The sequence below is a fragment of the Ochotona curzoniae genome, unplaced genomic scaffold (assembly GCF_017591425.1).
Source record: "Ochotona curzoniae isolate NIBS_2020 unplaced genomic scaffold, NIBS_Ocur_1.0 scaffold_1037, whole genome shotgun sequence".
Taxonomy (NCBI): domain Eukaryota; kingdom Metazoa; phylum Chordata; class Mammalia; order Lagomorpha; family Ochotonidae; genus Ochotona; species Ochotona curzoniae.
Window position 1 is genome coordinate 12,338,384 of NW_024467083.1, and position 17,233 is coordinate 12,355,616.

Here is a 17,233-nt window from a genome sequence, read left to right on the forward strand (position 1 = left end):
AGATGAGTTCATAGTAATTTTGTAGATGATGGTGAGTGCCTAATCAGTCTTCCAGCCAGGCAACATCATCACTTGATAATGTCACTAGTTCAGTTAGGATTGATCAGGAGAAGGTAGGTGAATCTTCAGGACAATGTAGCCATTAGGAAATAGGACTTGAAAAAGGATTTAAGAAGCGTACATCAGTTTTTGTTTTGTTCTGTTTTTTTTTTTTCAGATTTAGATCAATGAATATAGTGAAAGATGGAAAGTAGCAAAGAGAATTCCAAACAAACTCAAATTTGAGTTATGAAATTCTTCCCTCCTTTTGATTCCATGGTGGTGTCTCTGGTTAGAGGATTTAAAAGCAGGTTTGCTTTGAATCATTGCCTAGGAAGATACATCTCATAAACAGAAATATCTGCATTATTTCTGAAGGGCTAGAAGCCAAGCCCTGTATCAGAATCATTTGTTCAACTCATAGTTAAATCAGGAAAGAACCAAATGTGCAGTATCTTACTTTGAATCAACACTTGACATTGCTAGCAGATAAAATTACTAGCTAGAACTCTACAGAAAGTCACATTGTAATTAAGCTATTCTAATTGAATACTTTATCTTTCTTAATAGTTATTCTTGCCTTCAGTTTATTAGTAAACATTATCTAATAAAGTACTCTATTGTATAGGAGAGTTTGAGCGAAAGGGAAATTGTTTGGGGAAATGAGTAAGCAAAGAATTGAGTCTGGAATAAAATGTTGTCTCCTAGCAGCAGACAATTACGTTCTTTAAGTGTTTAGTATCTATTCTATGTGTATGGGGAACATTTATGGTGATTGAGAATAGATGGAGTGGGGGCTCTTCACGTTGTCTAGTGTCCGGTTAAGCCCTTACACTGAAAATAATTTTTAATACATAGGTAGGTGTTTAATTTTTTTCCTACTGCTGGTCATATGATGATGAAGAAATAAGCTGATATTTCCTATTACCAGGAACCAAAGGATCTTAAGGTTATATTTGACTCACATTCTGCTTATAGTCCTTGGTTATAGTGATCTGCTCTGTGAATTTAGCCCTTCCAAATAGAACTCATCTCCCAAAATAGTGGTCTCTACTTTATCCAAGTAGTCAAATGGCCTTCTTAGAAAAGACGAAAAGCCGAATAAATGTTTTGTAAAACAAGGCTGCATATTTCCCTAACAGTTATTTATTAATTTACTTGAAAAACTGAGTTAGAGAGAGAGAGTGGTAGAGGGAGCTCGTCCATGTGCTTGTTTATTCCCTAGCTGGCTGTAATGGCTAAAGTTAGGCTAGGGTGAAGCCAGAGGCCTGGAACCTAACCTGGATCTTCCATGCAGACTGCAGGGCCCCTAAATCTTAGCACATTTTCACACACATTAGCAGAGAGCTGAATTGGAAGAGGAGCAGCTGAGATTTGAAGCAGTGTCCATATGGAATTAATGCCTTGTAGGCAGTGGTTTAGCCTTCTGCATCACAGAGCTGGCACAGTGAGGTTGTACTTAATGAGAAATGTGTTTACAGGTATATTTGTGACTATTTCTGTTTATCAAATTGTCTCCAAACACAGTGGCTCAAAACAAACAAATGAAATCACTTATCTCATGATTTTTGGTGGCTGAGGAATCTTGGGGTGGCTGATTTGGGTTGCTTTGCCTCATGGTCTGGTGATAGGCTAAAATCAGGGTGTAATCTAGGGCCATAATCACCGAAAAACTTAATATCCTAAGCTTACTGGTGCTACTTTTGGCAGGAATCAGTGGATTTCTTGACAGGGCCGGAGTTTGTTGTTACAAAGGATTCTTCTAAATGAGGAAGCTCACAACTTGACTGCTTTCTTAGGGTCAAGAGGGTGAGGGAGAACAGCTCAAGTGGATGGCATGATCTCTGTCATCTCAGAAGTGAGTTCCCATGACATTGACGGATTTCTGTTTGTTGGAAAAGGGTCAACTATCGAAATTAAAACTCGGTGTCCTTTAGCCAAATCACTAAAGTCAGAATTTTTTATATTCATCATTAGGATTCCTGTTCTGATTCATCCCCCCCCCCCCCCCGCTCCTTTTGGTTCACTTTTCAGAACAATCTTCCTTTGGAACTGGCATTTGATGAGTGTTTGTGTTTCAGCCATCAGTCTAAAATGATATTGGTGGCATGATTTCAGAGGAAAGTTAATCAGCTGTGATCTGTATTCCTCTGACACCACAAATTTTTAGAAAAACCCTGGAAATACCTTCAAATGTTTGTATTTTTTTTTTAGATTTATTTTTATGATTATATTTTTTTATTGGAAAGGCGGATATACAGAGAAGAGAGACAGAGAGGAAGATCTTCCGTCCGATGATTCACTCCCCAAGTGAGTGAAACGGCTGATGCTATGCCGATCTGAAGCCAGGAGCCTCTTCCAGGTCTCCCATAGGGGTGCAGGGTCCCAAAGCTTTGGGCTGTCCTTGACTGCTTTCCCGGGCCACAGGCAGGGAGCTGGAAGGGAAGCGAGGCTGCCGGGATAGAACCGGTGCCCATATGGGATCCTGGGCGTGCAAGGCGAGGAGCTTAACCAGTTGAGCCACTGTGCCAAGGCCCCAAATGTTTGTATTTTATTGATGATCAATCCTAAATCGGCCAGGACATCTAGCAAATTTAACTTCTACTTTGTGTTACTTTCAGGCAAAACCCATTCCCCTCAGCCACATTACCACTGCCATTGCAACTTTGTTTTAGGGACCGATTGGTCCAAGAAGAAAAAATGTCTTAGAGTTGCTACTACTGGGCAGTTTTATCTTTCTTGATAAATACCAGGCTGTGATTACTTGTGAACATGTCCCTCATTACATTTGCATTATTAATTGCTTAGTCTTGCTGCCTTCTGAGAAGGAGGCAGCCATGTAAACATATATTTTGTAAGTAAAAATACGTGTGCTTTTAGTATACATGAGCAATCCCAGAACTATAATTTTACATCACTTTTTAAATATTTCCATTCTAACATAAACACAGCAAGGTCAACAGTTTTTTTTTTTTCTTAAGATTTATTTATTTTTATTACAAAGTCAGACATACAGAGAGAAAGATTTTCTGTCCGATGATTCACTCCCCAAGTGAGCACAACGGCTAGTGCTGTGCCAATCCGGAGCCAGGAACCCATGGTCTCCCACATGGGTGCAGGGTCCCAAAGCTATGGGCCATCCTCACCTGCTTTCCCAGGCCACAATCAGGGAGCTGGATGGGAAGTGCAGCTGCTGGGATTAGAACTGGCGCCCATATGGGATCCCAGTGTGTTTAAGGTGAGGACTTTAGCCACTAGACCACGCCGCCGGGCCCAAGGTCAACAATTTAAGTAGTTAAGTATCAAGCACCAAGCACTGCCAAGCATAGTGTCAGGGTCTGGGAGTGTGAAGATGAGTTATACACACTTCTGCCCTTGGCGTTCTCAGTCTACGTGGAGAGAACAATCAAGTAAACAACAGTAACAGTGCATTGTGATGATCGGTGTAAGGAGCTGCACGCGGTGCCAGCTGTGTGGCTGGCGCTGCAGGGGCTTTGTTCTCTCCCTCATCTCTTAGAACATGACCCGAGGGAGGTGGGAGGTTTTCAGAGGCATGTTTGGGACCTAGCTGTGTACTGTTTTTCAGCTTCTGTATTTCCCAAGGGAAAGAATTACTTCTTAATTTTCATATTGTTAAACAATGCTACAGTTGTGTCTTTCGGAGGTAGAAACTAGCTTAAATTTGCCATAATAATCTGTGGTTGAAATCAACTTTTTTTAGTGTCAAAGATCAAACTGACGTTTGCTAAGTTTTTTTTTTTTTTGTTCTAATAAGAAACACTTTATCACTGAAGGGGATCCTAAAAGGAGTACAGGGCAGGGATAGGGAATGTTTTGTGCTTAGCCACATCAACAGTGATACCTACCTCTCAGTTTGATATATTTTTTAGGAGGGGGCATGACTCAACCCATGTTTGATTAGTGGAAGTGGGAGAAGATATGTTTGTAGCTAAAAAAGTTTTATTCTTCATGCTTTTTGGTATGATTACTTATATTTGGGTAGAAACAGAAGGAAGGCAGATAAGGTAGAACTTTAAGGGTAATGAGGCAAGGAGATGTAACACAGGAAGATTATAAAATACTTAGGGACAAAAACTGAAGCAGGAAATGGTGTGACGACCTCATTGGACCACAGTAATTTATTATTTGGAAAAAACATTTGCAAACTTATAATTGAAGAGAATTAGTTCAATCAAAAGCGGTAACTTTACAGAGAAGTGGAACAGAAAAGGAGTAAGGGAGAAATTGAAGCAGGGATATATGATTATCTTTTAGGAATTCTACCCATGATACCTATTCTCTTTATGTTAGTAAAATTTAAGAAAGAAATATCCTAAATCACTGAAATTTTAAGCATTGGTTTGACAATGAGAGAATTTCCCCAGCTTTTGGTAAACTGTTATGCTATTAACTCAGTCTTATTTATAGCTACATTCAGTCACGCCACATCATATAACATCAGATCAATAATTACTTATTTAAAAATGAAGTTCAAAAAAATGCTATATTGGGCCTGGTGGTGTGGCCTGGTGGCTAAAGTCCTCCCATATGGGTGCCGGTTCTAGTCCTGGAGGCTCCAGTTCCCATCTAGCTCCCTGCTTGTGGCCTGGGGGAGCAGTTTAGGGCAGCCCAATTCTTTGAGATCCTGCACCCCTGTGGGAGACCTGGAAGAGGTTCCTGGCTCCTGGCTCCGGATTGGCATAGCACCGGCCATTGTGCTCACTTGGGGAGTGAATCATTGGACGGAAGATCTTTCTCTCTGTCTCTTCTCCTCTCTGTATGTCTGACTTTGTAATAAAAATGAATAAATCTTAAGAAAAAAATTTATGCTTCAATAAGAATTAATAAAACGCTATTTTGCACATAAAAACTTTAAGCTCAGGTTTTTCTTCAAGAAGCTCAGTTGCGAAAATACCTTAAAAGCATATGAAAGGATAGCCACTAGGGTTTATATTAAACAAGTCTGAGATTGCAGAGCATTTCAAAGGAGGAAGACTGCTATATATTTTTAGTGGGAAAGGGTTTAATGCAGGTACTTACAAACTTACAAAAGCATTTGGTATGGAATAGTGGATGTCAAGCTTGCAGCTACTGACTTTTAAGAAACCTACAATTTTCTTTAATAGGAAACTGATGCTGGTTGTTGCGACATTGAAATGCCTGACCCTTTAGGAAGATCATTCTTTTTAACTTAAAAAGATACTACTATTGTGGCAAAATACGCACGTACACCTCAGGGATGGACATTTGGGATGCTTGCTTCTTGGAGTGGCTGGATTTAAGTCCATCTCTACTCCTGATTCAAGTTTTCTTGAATGAGAATGGTGGGCTTCCTTATCTGATCCATTAACAGTATATACTCTGCTGGTTGTGTTTTTAAATTATTTTCACAACTAAACATCTTAAGGTGTGAGGAAGCAAATGAGGACTCAAATATTTGGATATCTATTTCCTTTGCAGTATAACTTGAATAAATAACGGCTTCCAGCTCCAGCCTGGCCCAAGTTGTTGCGATCATTTGGGAACTGAGACAGTGGATGGGCAATCCCTGCCGCCCCATCTCTTACCTCTCTCCCTTTCTCTGCATTTGAAATAAATGACATTAAAAAATTAAAAGCACAGTATGTACAATGTTAATTGCATTTTAATGTACTATCCTCACCAACACCCATCTCCTTTAACCTATGTCTTTTAAAACTGAAACTTTGATCCAATAAATATTAAACTCCCATTCTTTCCTACAGGTATAGGAAGGTCCTTGGCAAGCGTATTCCACTTTCTGTCTCTGATTTTTAAACTTTAGCTATGTTTGTTATATTTTAAGGGGAAAAGGAGAGAGAGAGAGCCAGAGAAGGTATGTGTGTGAGAGAGACTGGTTTATTTCAGTTAGCACAATGTCCTGAAGTTTTAGCACATGGTAGTTAGAATGTTTTTAAAGTTGAAGAATATCACATTGTTTGTATATATTGAATTTTCTTTTGCTGGGGTTAGCACCTTGGCATAGCAGGCTAATCATCTACCTGCCTTGACACCATCCCATATGGGTGCCAGTTAGAGTCTCAGTAGCTCTGCTTTCAGTCAAGCTCCCTACTAAAGGCCCAGGAAGGCTCAAATCATGGGACCTCCATACCCATATGAGAGACCCATAAAAAGCTCCTGGCTCCTGGCTTTGGATTGGTCCAGCTCCAGCTGTTGCAGCCATGTTTTTGAAGTGAGCCAGCACAAAGAAGTTTTCACTTTGTGTGTATAAGTTTCCTTCTAACTCTGCCTAATAAAAATTAGGTATTTAAATTTTTGTTTTCTGTTTATGAGGATTTATTGACTACTACATTTTAGCTATGAAGAATAATGCTATAATTCTTAATATGGGTATGCAAATATTTCCAGTCTGTATTTTCAATTATTTTGGATCTGTTTTTTAGACAATAACTGTTTCATTTGGGGGGACTATTTGTTGTTTTTCGTAATAGCATACCATTTTATAGTTCCACCAAAAACGCACAATTTGAAATGATGAGAAATATGTTCAAACCCTCACCAAAATTTCTTGCAGACCATTTCATTAAGAGTACCCTTTCAGGACCTGGCCTGATAGCGTACTGGATAAGGTCCGTGCCTTGAACACACCGGGATCCCATATGGATGTCAGTTCTAATCCTGGTAGCTCCACTTTCCATCCAGCTCCCTGTTTGTTGCCTGGGAAAGCAGTCAAGAACGGCTCAAAGCCTTGAGACCCTGCACCAGTGTGGGAGACCCTGGGGAAAAGAATTTCCTGGCTTGTGGCTTTGGATCACCACAGCACCAGCCATTGCTGTCGCTTATCTTCCTGTCTCACCTCTCTGTACATCGGCAATTCCAATAAAATAAAATCTTTAAAAAAACAGTAGCCTTTCAGAAAGATACATTTTATTCATATCGAGATCGCAAGCCTTGTGGAGAAAATAATCGCTAAATTAAGAATTAAAATATAATGTAAGAGTTATATGCAAAGTGCAAAAGAAGCCAAGAAGGGAATGCCATGTTAGTCTTCTGAGATTGCTCTCATTTACCTACAAGTGCTTTGGGGAAATACTGGCTTACCTGTATCTCCTTTCCATTCTTAAATTGGTATGCTCATGTGTGTTGGTGACAAGGGCCCAGGAATCTGAATAACTTCCTGCTGCCTTCTGGAATGCATTAGCAGGAAACTAGATTGCAAATTGAGCATTGGGGACTCAGTCTGGCATCCCAATAAGGAAAGCTGGTATTGCAAGCTTTAGCTTAACCTATTGCCGCACAACACTCCTAATTTTACATTTTAAGAAAATACCTTACACTTATTAGTTTCTTCATTTGTTTCAGCTAAATATTACAAATGATGCAGATATACATCCCCTTGGCTATATCTTAGTTTTTCTCTCATCTAGTCTTACTTTCTGGTTTTTTTTTTTTCCAACTGATAAAAAAGCTATGTTTATTTTATTTTATTTATTCACTTATTTATTATTAATCTTAGTTGATTATGGTACAAAGGGTCAAGGGCTACAGGAAAGTGGGTAATACCATTGTTTCTGCACTAATATCATCATTTTTTCCCCTGTATCCGGCCAGGGTCAAGGGAGAAACAAAGGGAAAAGCCCCACCCAGCCTCCCACCCATCCCAGGTACCCAGTGTGAGGTGTGCTGTGAGGGCTCTGCTCATGCAGTTTTGATAGTTCAACAGTTCTGTGTTGCTGCCAATCTCGCTGTTCCAATTGCAATGAAACCTATTCAGTATCCACTGGCTGACATAGTCTCTTCATGGTTGGGGTTCTGAGATCAGCAGTTCAGTGGAGGGATCGCCAAAGAAACTTCATCTGAGATGATCTCAGACCTGTTTCTTGTGTGAATTTGCCAGTACAGGGTCTGACACTGTCTGTCACCCCAATCAGCTTATGCACATGAAGGCCGTTGCAATTGCTGGGTCAGTTCTGTCTTCCACTTAAAGCAGTGGGTGTTGTAGTCCAGCTCGATCCTACCCACTTCATATTCGGTCCTCACACAAACCAGTGGGAGCTGCAGCTTAGTTGAGGAAACTCCCCATAACATCCACCACATGTGTCCCCTACCTTGGTGCCCATGCATGCCAGTATGTACCACAGGCTTGTTCAGTCTGTCCCACATCCCATTTAGCCCTAGTACTTGTGAATGGGCATTGAAGCCTAGTTCAATCTAACCAACTTACTATCCAGCCGACACACGTAGTGGTGGGTGCCTTTCTGTCTAGCGACCCCTGCCCCTGTCCTGGTTTTCATGCACTCCAGTGGGAGTGGTAACCCAAGACAAAATGCCCACTATCTCCCTACTATACCACTCCAACTTCTTGAATATGTGCTCTCCATGTGGTTCTGCCATTTAACTTGACAGAATTAACCCTCAGTGCCAGCCTCTGCCAACAGATGCTGCGTCAAAGTCCAGCCAACCCTTACCCACTCTAACTTTTGCTTGTACCACTCGCAACAGTCAGCCCAGCCTGACCCTTCCCTAATCTAGCTTACGTGAGGCCCACCGATGTTGTATCCCTGCCTGGTCTGGTCTACCCCCATCCCAACAAATGATCTCCAGTGGGAGTGGTTGTCCAGCAGGGGAGTCCACATTCCTCTGCTCCAGTGCTCACGTGTGCTGTTTGGACACTGCAGTCACATCTGGTACAGCTCACCTCACGTTGGCATTCCTTAATGTGCATTGATATGTGTTGCGACTGAAACTGGCCTGACCCCACTTTATGCTGGTGCTTGGATTCGCCAGCGGTTGATGTGAATGGGTTCAGCCTGGTCTGCCCCCACCTATGCCATATGTATGATGGTGGGTATCTTCCTCTGGCCTGGTCTGGCTTGCTCCATATCGTGGTTGTTGCACTCACCTGTGGGTGCTGTGTCCCAACAGAGGAATTTCCCAAGCTCCTCCTTCAGAACCTCTCCCTGTGCCAGGTCTTGAGCATACTGGTGTGTTCATCGGGCAGCCCTCATTTTTGGCCTTCAATCCATTCCAGTTCTTGGTGGTAGCTGTTTCACCCCAACCAAGACTTGCCCATACCCAGACACTGCTCACACATGGCTCAATAGAGGCAGAGACCCAGCCTAGTCTGTCCTACATCTATCCAGGTTCTGCAGAGCACTAGATGGTGCTGGCGTCTAGCCCAGCTTGGTGCGCCCAACCCCAATCCGCAATTGTGCCTAGGGAGATTTCGGCCATATCCACACCAGAACGCAGCCCCCACTCCAGCCCCTGCACCCTGCCATGGAATCCCAACCCAGCAAGGGTGTTCTCACAGCTCCCCAACTGAGTTTATTCCCAGTCCTACATTGTGGTCATGCCAGTGGTTGCTCTGACCTAGTTGGCTTAGCCCCTCACCTCTTTCAGCCTTTGCTTTCAATGCTGTGGCATACTGTCCCTGCCTCATGCAGACCAGTTGGTGTAAGAGCCTAGCTCGGCATGACCTGTGCTCTATCCTGATTTCTATTCTTTTTTGTGAGTTGAAGTTTGCTTGGCTCTGCCTGGTCCAACCCCTTCCAGCTGCAGCTCGGCCCACCCCACATCCTATTTTAGGGTGCAGCTTCGGGTGGTACTACCTTGACCTGCCCAGATTGCCATCTGTTCCTTTATCCATAAGTGATGGCAGGGACCATGGTCACTCCTAGCTTAGCCCCTTGCCACCCCAGTGCACGAGCTAACCTGCGGGACTTGTATTTCCACAGGGTTAGGCCCACGTTTCCCCCACAGATTTACCCCCGCCAAATTCTCTCGCGTGCTGGTTAGTGTCTTGACCCTGCCGAATGTGAACAGTTCACTATTTCACCACCCAGTCAAGTAATGGTACTTAGCCCTGCCAGACAGGCCCCCATCCAAAGCTTTGGTGTGGACTGGTATATGACTCTATGCTAACAGCTAACAGCCCATCTCAGGATTTCTAGTTGGGCTGGTGAATCAGTCTGGCCCATATAGATCTTATGGACACTGCCCTCCAAACCATCAGGTCTCAGTCCCCACATTTGCCCAAAGTTTCATGACCTTGTAACTGGGAATCACCCAGAATTCATCTCTCACCTACACTAAAACAGGTCTTATTCATGGTTGTCCCTAGGCAGCAATTACAGATCCTAAAAACCCCAGAGCTTGCCGAGTGGCCAGCAGGTGGAGCCTGGCGCCCCTTGGTGAACTGGCTGCCCTAAGCCAAGGACTCCTTCACTGCCTTCCAGCAGTAGCTTTGGCCTGAGGCCCCAGCATTGGGTCTGGCATGGTAGGGACAACCCCCCACAGCTGCCACACTGCAGGGAGCTACAAGCTGTCCCCAACTGCAAGGCCTGAACTTGTGATTTTATATAGATAATTATCACCTAAATTTTTATGGCTATTAATAAGCTTTTGTAGTCCTAAAACTCAACTACATGTTTTATATTTATAGGTTATTTTATTTTCTTTCTAGAAATGCAGTTGTAACTTTTCCATACTCAACTGTACCATGATCTAATCATGTAAGTGAAAAGTAGTTTAGTTTTTAATAATTGAATGTATTATAAATCTTATTTCCATATAATATAAAAATGTCCAAACGTTGTGTTTCTCAATATGTCACAAAAGTTTTCAGATATTAATTTCCCAAAATCTTTATTTTCAATCACTGTTTCCAATTCAAATTGAAGCCAAGAGCCAGGAGCTCTTCCAGATCTCCCACACAGGTGCAAGGTCCCAAGACTTTGGGCTGTCCTCGACTGCTTTTCCAGACTATAAGCAGGGAGCTGGATGGGAAATAGAGTAGCCAGGATTAGAATCAGTGCCCATATGGGATCCTGGCATGTTTAAGATGAGGACTTTAGCCACTAGGTCACAGTGCCAGGCCTGGGTTTTCTCTTTCTTATTAGAAATTTAACCAAGGTGTATGGTGAGTTTAGACTATGTTTAAGGCACTATAAAGGTGATAGCATTGTCTTTGAGCAGTGGGTTGGAAAGGGAGGGGTGAGACTTATTAAATAATGTGCACAGCAGTTAAATGCAGAATATATGTTGGAATTATTGAATGTTAAGTATAATGCTTCTCATGGCTTTTATCTTGAACTGTTCCAATTTCTCCATGAACAAGTTTGTCTAATTTTTTTAGTAAACTTGGTTGCCCAAGAATTAGTTTATCCATCAGTATATATGTTTTCTTCTTAATCACCCTGTTTCCCCAATCTAAGATTGTGGAAAATGGTTACTTCCACCAAAATTCTAGCTTCCACATGTTCTGCATCTCGAATTGTTATTGGAAGCAGCTTCCCACCCAGTCTTTGTATGTCAGTTTGATTTACATTTAAGAGTCTGTATGCTCAGTCCAGAAATCACAGCATGGGAGATGCTTCATTCTCTTCGAGCTGCTTATGAGGGAGATAAACCCCAGGCAAATTTTTGAGTTTGCATTTTGAAGATGGTAGATTTTCAATTTCTGTTCCTTAGTGACTCTGCTTTCCTCTTTGTATTGCTGCTGCACCAAGTATAACGCGAAATTAAGGGTGTGGGGATGAATCTGTTTCCTGGCGCTTTTGAACTTTAAGAAGTGATCTGAACGTTTTGATTCATAGCATTTGACTTACACCAACTCATTTCTTCTGTGATTACATCTTTCACTCTGACCCTTACCCTTCTTATGAACACCCTGAATAAACTTGTCTCCTCTGGATCATACCAGGTAATCTTTCTGGTTCAATATCCTACTTGCTGCCATTTGCGAAGTTCTTGTTCCATGTAACGTGCCATAGTCATTGGTTTCAGGTATTAAAAAAGGACACTTGGGCAAGCCATTGTTCTGCCTACCACAAAAGAGGACTAACCTTTCCACTTGTTCCTGCATGCATTCAGTGTGTTACTTTAAGAATAAAACCAAACATCTGTCATGTGATATCGGTGAAATTCAGATGCATATTTGTTGATGCATGCTCACAAACCCAGATTGGAGGTGGGTAAATTTCAGAAAAAAAAAAATAGTGCCAGTTAGTACTGTGGGTAGCTACATAGGGAATATGTATGGAAAATTGAAAAGTGGGCATAAAATTTTAGTAAACATAGTAGGTGATAATATAGAAGGTCTAAAGAGTTCCAACTAAATTCATAAATGAAATCAAAATATGTGGAAAAAAGTCATTAGGCATAGATTCTTTCTTGGTGTGATTAGCAAGGTATTTACAAGAAAGAAATGAATTCTGAAAATATTTGGAAAATATATTATCAGAATAAAAAGCAAACTGTGGTACATCTACTCTGTGGAACATTACACACTCTTTTAAGTTTTTATTTAAAATGTTAGCTTCCTAGGTTAGTGGAACAAGACTGCAAAGAACGAATTATAGGAGGAATAGCTTTATGACTTTGAGTGATTATGGTGGCTAGGAATACAGTAGACATAAATAGATCAGAAACTTGTTAAGGTGAAGATACAGAAATGATGAACTTGGTTTACAGAAAGCACATAATGGTAAAACAACCACTGAAATACCAATGTTTTACCCCATATTGAAGAACTCTTTGATGCTTAACGAATGGAGTATTCTTACAGTCTTAACTTGCATTCATTTTTTTTTGTAGGCAAATAATCTTCCTTTTATACCAGTTTCATCTAGGTTATTGGATAATAGCAACCAAACCATTAACTTTTTAAATGGTTGCAGACAAGCAAAACCAATGGAAGCTAATGTACCACAGACAGACCAAACATCAGAAATTTGAAACCCTATGTGTCATTTTATGTGGGGAGCCGTGCAGTTGGGTCAGATGGCATGGGTGTGTGATGAGCACCGCTCCTCAGTTAGCAAGGCTGCGAGGAGTTTCTTACTGCGAGGCAAGGCCCGGCAGAATGTCTCTGGTCACCTCATTGCTGCCTCACCCCACTGTGATAACACCCCACTGGAACTCAATCACCTCTCTGATGTTTCATAGAATTCTTTTGAGGGTGGTGGTGTTTTTTTGTTAATGTGAAGTGATTCCTGTAACTGGTATGACACCTCAAATTGATCAATCATGTTATGATAAATACACCTTAATAACAGTAAGGCTATGACACACAGCTTTAGTATACAATAGGACAATTGAGCCCACCATGTTTCCAAACATCCTGTTATGTGCCCACTTTTGTCCTGAAGTTTGCCCTAGTATAGGTAATGTCTTCCTTAAGAAATGGCTTGATAATATCTTGCAACAGATGGCAATCATGGAGGTACAAAGAGTTTGTTTACCATGCACCTCGAACTCTTACAACACATGATATGACGCATTTTAGTTTCTTACCACAGAAAGCAAAAATATATGGGGCATCTTTAATAAGGAAATAGATGTGAACCCCCTCAAAATGGCTTAAAATCTCTATCTTATGTTGACACTTATATTTAGGGAAAGAAAATAGTTTATATAGATGAAAGAAAGTTTCTTGTAAAGGCCCTCTGTTTGTAGGTTGGCTGAGCTGCCTTGATCCCTTTCACTGCCCTTTAACAAAAAAAAGAGAAACAATTGAATCAGCACTAGGTGAAGGTGATGATAATTAATGTATGATTTGATTATAAGAATTAGTAAAGAATCTGATATATACTTTTATAAAATCCTTTCATTTATGATCTTTTAATTCTGTACTTTTAATATTTTAGGCAATATTAGTTTGTGTTTAGTAAAAATTGATTTTGAGTATAAGTAAACTACTTGACACTGTGTAACCACATGCACTGCCAACCGTGGAGTTCCTGGCTTCAGCCAGGTGACTGCAGGTTTCAATGAGCAATGGTTTGTTGAAAATATTTTCCTTAGGATTGTTTTTTGTGTTCTCTTAACCATGAAGTAAAAATGAAACAATTGAAAATTGTGCAAAAGCTTGTGATGATTTATGTATAAATAAAGAAGGCAACTTTTCTGAGTTGTCCATTATGAGCATCATGTCATAGTGGTCCGTGTCTTATCTTTTCCTATCCATGCATCCTTTGCAAGCTCTCAGTCAGCTGGAGCTGGGCTCAGGCAATTTTACTTAAAAAGGAGAGTCATTCCCCTGAAAGAGACTATCCTTAGGTATTTTCATAGGAGCTAGCTTCTGCTGGAGAGCTTTCAAAGGATTACAGTTTGGAAATTAACTAGGGAACAGATCGAGCTGACAGATTTGTCTCACATGTTTACATCTTCTAAGAAAAATATGACACTTCCATAGCCCTCAATTTTTTTAAGATCTAACAATCCATTTATGGCACAGTTCATTATTTGGTTGAGGACCATTCTTGATGAATGGTATCGAACATTGTCATATGATGTAACAATGTTAAAGTTAAATCACTGCTTGATTTCTGATGACTGGTATTGGAGCTTCATTAAAAAAGTTTAATGAATGTGCTTGCTTCTGCAGCACATATATTGAAGTTGGAACGATACAGAAAAGATTAGCATGGCCCCTGCGCAAGGATGACATGTGTATTCATGAAGCATTCTATATTTTAAATTAAAAAAAGTTTAATGAACATATCTGTATGCCTTCAGTGATGTCTAGCCTTACCTTGGTAGTGTGAGGTTTGCCTTTGGGATTGTCCCTGATATTGCAGAGCTCGTTTTGGCCCATCAGTTCTCAGAATAAAGGAGGTAATTAGAAAATTTTATTCAAAAGCCTTAATTTGTGTTCAAAAACAGTTAATGGTAGAGAGAAAAATTTTGAAAGCTTTCCACTGCTCACAAGCTAATTCAATTTGAACCTTTATAAAGCACTCTGACTCTGGCTGCATTCTTGTCTGAGGTTCCACTGAGGAAGAATCTGCTTCAAGCACAAGACTGTTGGTAGCACTAACACCATGTAAGTAGTTGGACTAAGGACCACAGTGGCTTGCTGGCTGTCGGCTGGAAGAGAGAGTTTCTTGCTACATGAGATTTCCACACATGACTCCTTGCTCCTAAAAGCTAAATGTAGTAAGAGGAACATTATTTTCCTGTGTGACTTAGGCACATGCATCCCATCATTTGTACAGTATTCATCTGGTTAGGAGCAAGTGGTAGGTCATGCCTACAGTCAAGGGAGAGAGTGTGAATATCATGAGAGAGAGCTCAGGTGAGTAAGGATACAGTGCCATTTTAGGTACTAAGAATTAAAAACTTAATAATTTCCTGTCCCTGTGTTAATTTGTATGGTGACTGAGAACAGTTCCTGCTCGTGTGTTAAATTATGAAAGAACTTGGAGTGGTTTTCTGTCTTTCCCTTAGCTGAAAATGAGAATATGCCAAAATAGCTTAACTGTATTTTAAGAACTACTTGGTCCTGGAGCTTAAGCCTCTGAACTAATTCTAATATTTTACTTAACAAGACAGAACCAACTTGTTATCCTTGCTAAGATTCTGACCTTTCTCTCTGCCCTTCATCTGAAACTATTGTTTCAGAAACCATTACTTTATTGTAAAACTTAGCTTAAAATCACCTGCATTAAAACACTGTAACCATCCTGAGTTAATTTTTTTGATAAACAGCTATGTATATATTAAAGTGTGCTCTGTCATATTGTATGAGATCTAACAAACCTTGCTCTGACAGATTATTCTGGTAGTCTTTATGAAGGGTTATCTGTGCATATATGTGTGCGCATGTGTTTGCTGCTTATTTTATACATATATTCTGTTCTGATCAATTTTGTTAAGTCATATTTCAATTAAATATAAGAACTCTTCATCTGACCTTAGACTCCCACGGTGAGGATGTTTTCTACCTTCTGTTTTAGGAAGAAAGATGATGGATATGCTGTAGTACGTAGGTGTCTCCATGGACAAGGGTTGGGGCAGTGTGCTGTCAGTCCCTTGCACGGATTGTCTCCCAGAGCAAAAATCTTATCCCAGTGACTGAGGCCCTCCTGGATAGCAAGAGGAGAGCTGACTCAGCTTCTGCAGAGCAAAAGCCCCACTCCAGCAATCTTTAGATCTTTCATTTCTTTTTGTAAGAGTAATTGGCTTTTGTTCCCTTTTACAGTCTATTATGTTTATCTAGAGCCTCAGAGAGAGAAAGGCTTAATTGGAAAGGAGACATCTAAATTCTTCCATATTGGAATAGCAATTGTGCTTAATGGTTGGAGATTTATGCCATATGTTTCTGATTATACAGTGAATGCCTCAAGACAAGCTGTATAGCACAGGAGGTGGGGTGAGAGAAGGAAAAGAGGCTCCAGCAGACATATACACATGGATACTCAAAATATTTTGCTATTTACATTTCCTCTCTACCATACTCCTCCTGTTTCTTTGCATCTCAACTCATCTAGCTTAAATATTTCATGCAGTTCTGTTTTAATTTTTCTTTAAAAAATTTAAACCAAGTTCCTACTTTAAATAACTTGTATACCCTAAGAAAAGTGTGAGGCTTGTGCAGAAAATTTTTATATATGTCATGTTTATTTTCCCTTATACAAGATTGGTAACCAAACTTCAGACTGAGATTTCCTCAGTTTATGCATACTATTTTCTTCAGTCCATTATTCTTTATATTTAGTTTTCATGTTTTCTGATTCTCCTTTTGATGGGACAGTTTCTTAGCCTTTTCTTTATGATGAACTTAAAAGTCTGAAGGATGCAGGCAAGTAATTTAGAGTGCCCATCAATGGAGATTCCTAATTGGCATTTTTATTGCTGACTCAGATACCTGTGCTTGTCAGATTTTACAACAAAGTTTTTCTTTCCCCTGTATCCCCCATATTTCCATGCTGTACTCTTTGGAAAGAAGTAATATTCTCTGCTAATATTAGAAGAGTAGAAAAGGACCATCATGGTAGCATAGTAGGCTTATTCTCTGCTTTGTCGTGCTGGTGTTTCATATGGGTTGCTAGTTTGTGTCCTGGCTGTTCCACTTCTGATCCAGCTCTCTTCTTATGGGCTAAGAAAGCAGCAGAGGCTATACCAAGTCCTTAGGCCCATGCACCATGAAGCAGCTCCTGGATCTTGACTTTGGATCACCTTAGCTCCAGCTGTTGCAGGCATTTGAGGAATTAATCAGGAGAGGGAAGACCTTCTCTCCCTCTTGTTCATGCTTTGTAAATCTGCCTTCTAGGTATAGGAAACACAAAGCAGAAAGAAGAGGGATCTAGAGCATCTTATTGTTTGTTATATTAGAAATTAAGGAATAATTGCTTACTTTTAATCCAAAGATGACAAAACTCAGTTACAGTCAAGTGTCAGTTAGGGTTGTGGTCATTGATGAGACTGAAGA

The 17,233-nt window shown here is 40.5% G+C and overlaps 1 non-coding gene across 1 annotated transcript; it reads left to right on the plus strand.

The window, feature by feature from the left end:
* The first annotated feature begins 14,391 nt into the window (after positions 1-14,391).
* Positions 14,392-14,498, plus strand: LOC121168952. The gene has a single exon (XR_005885805.1). It is a non-coding gene; the product is annotated as a U6 spliceosomal RNA (small nuclear RNA).
* The last annotated feature ends 2,735 nt before the right edge of the window (positions 14,499-17,233 follow it).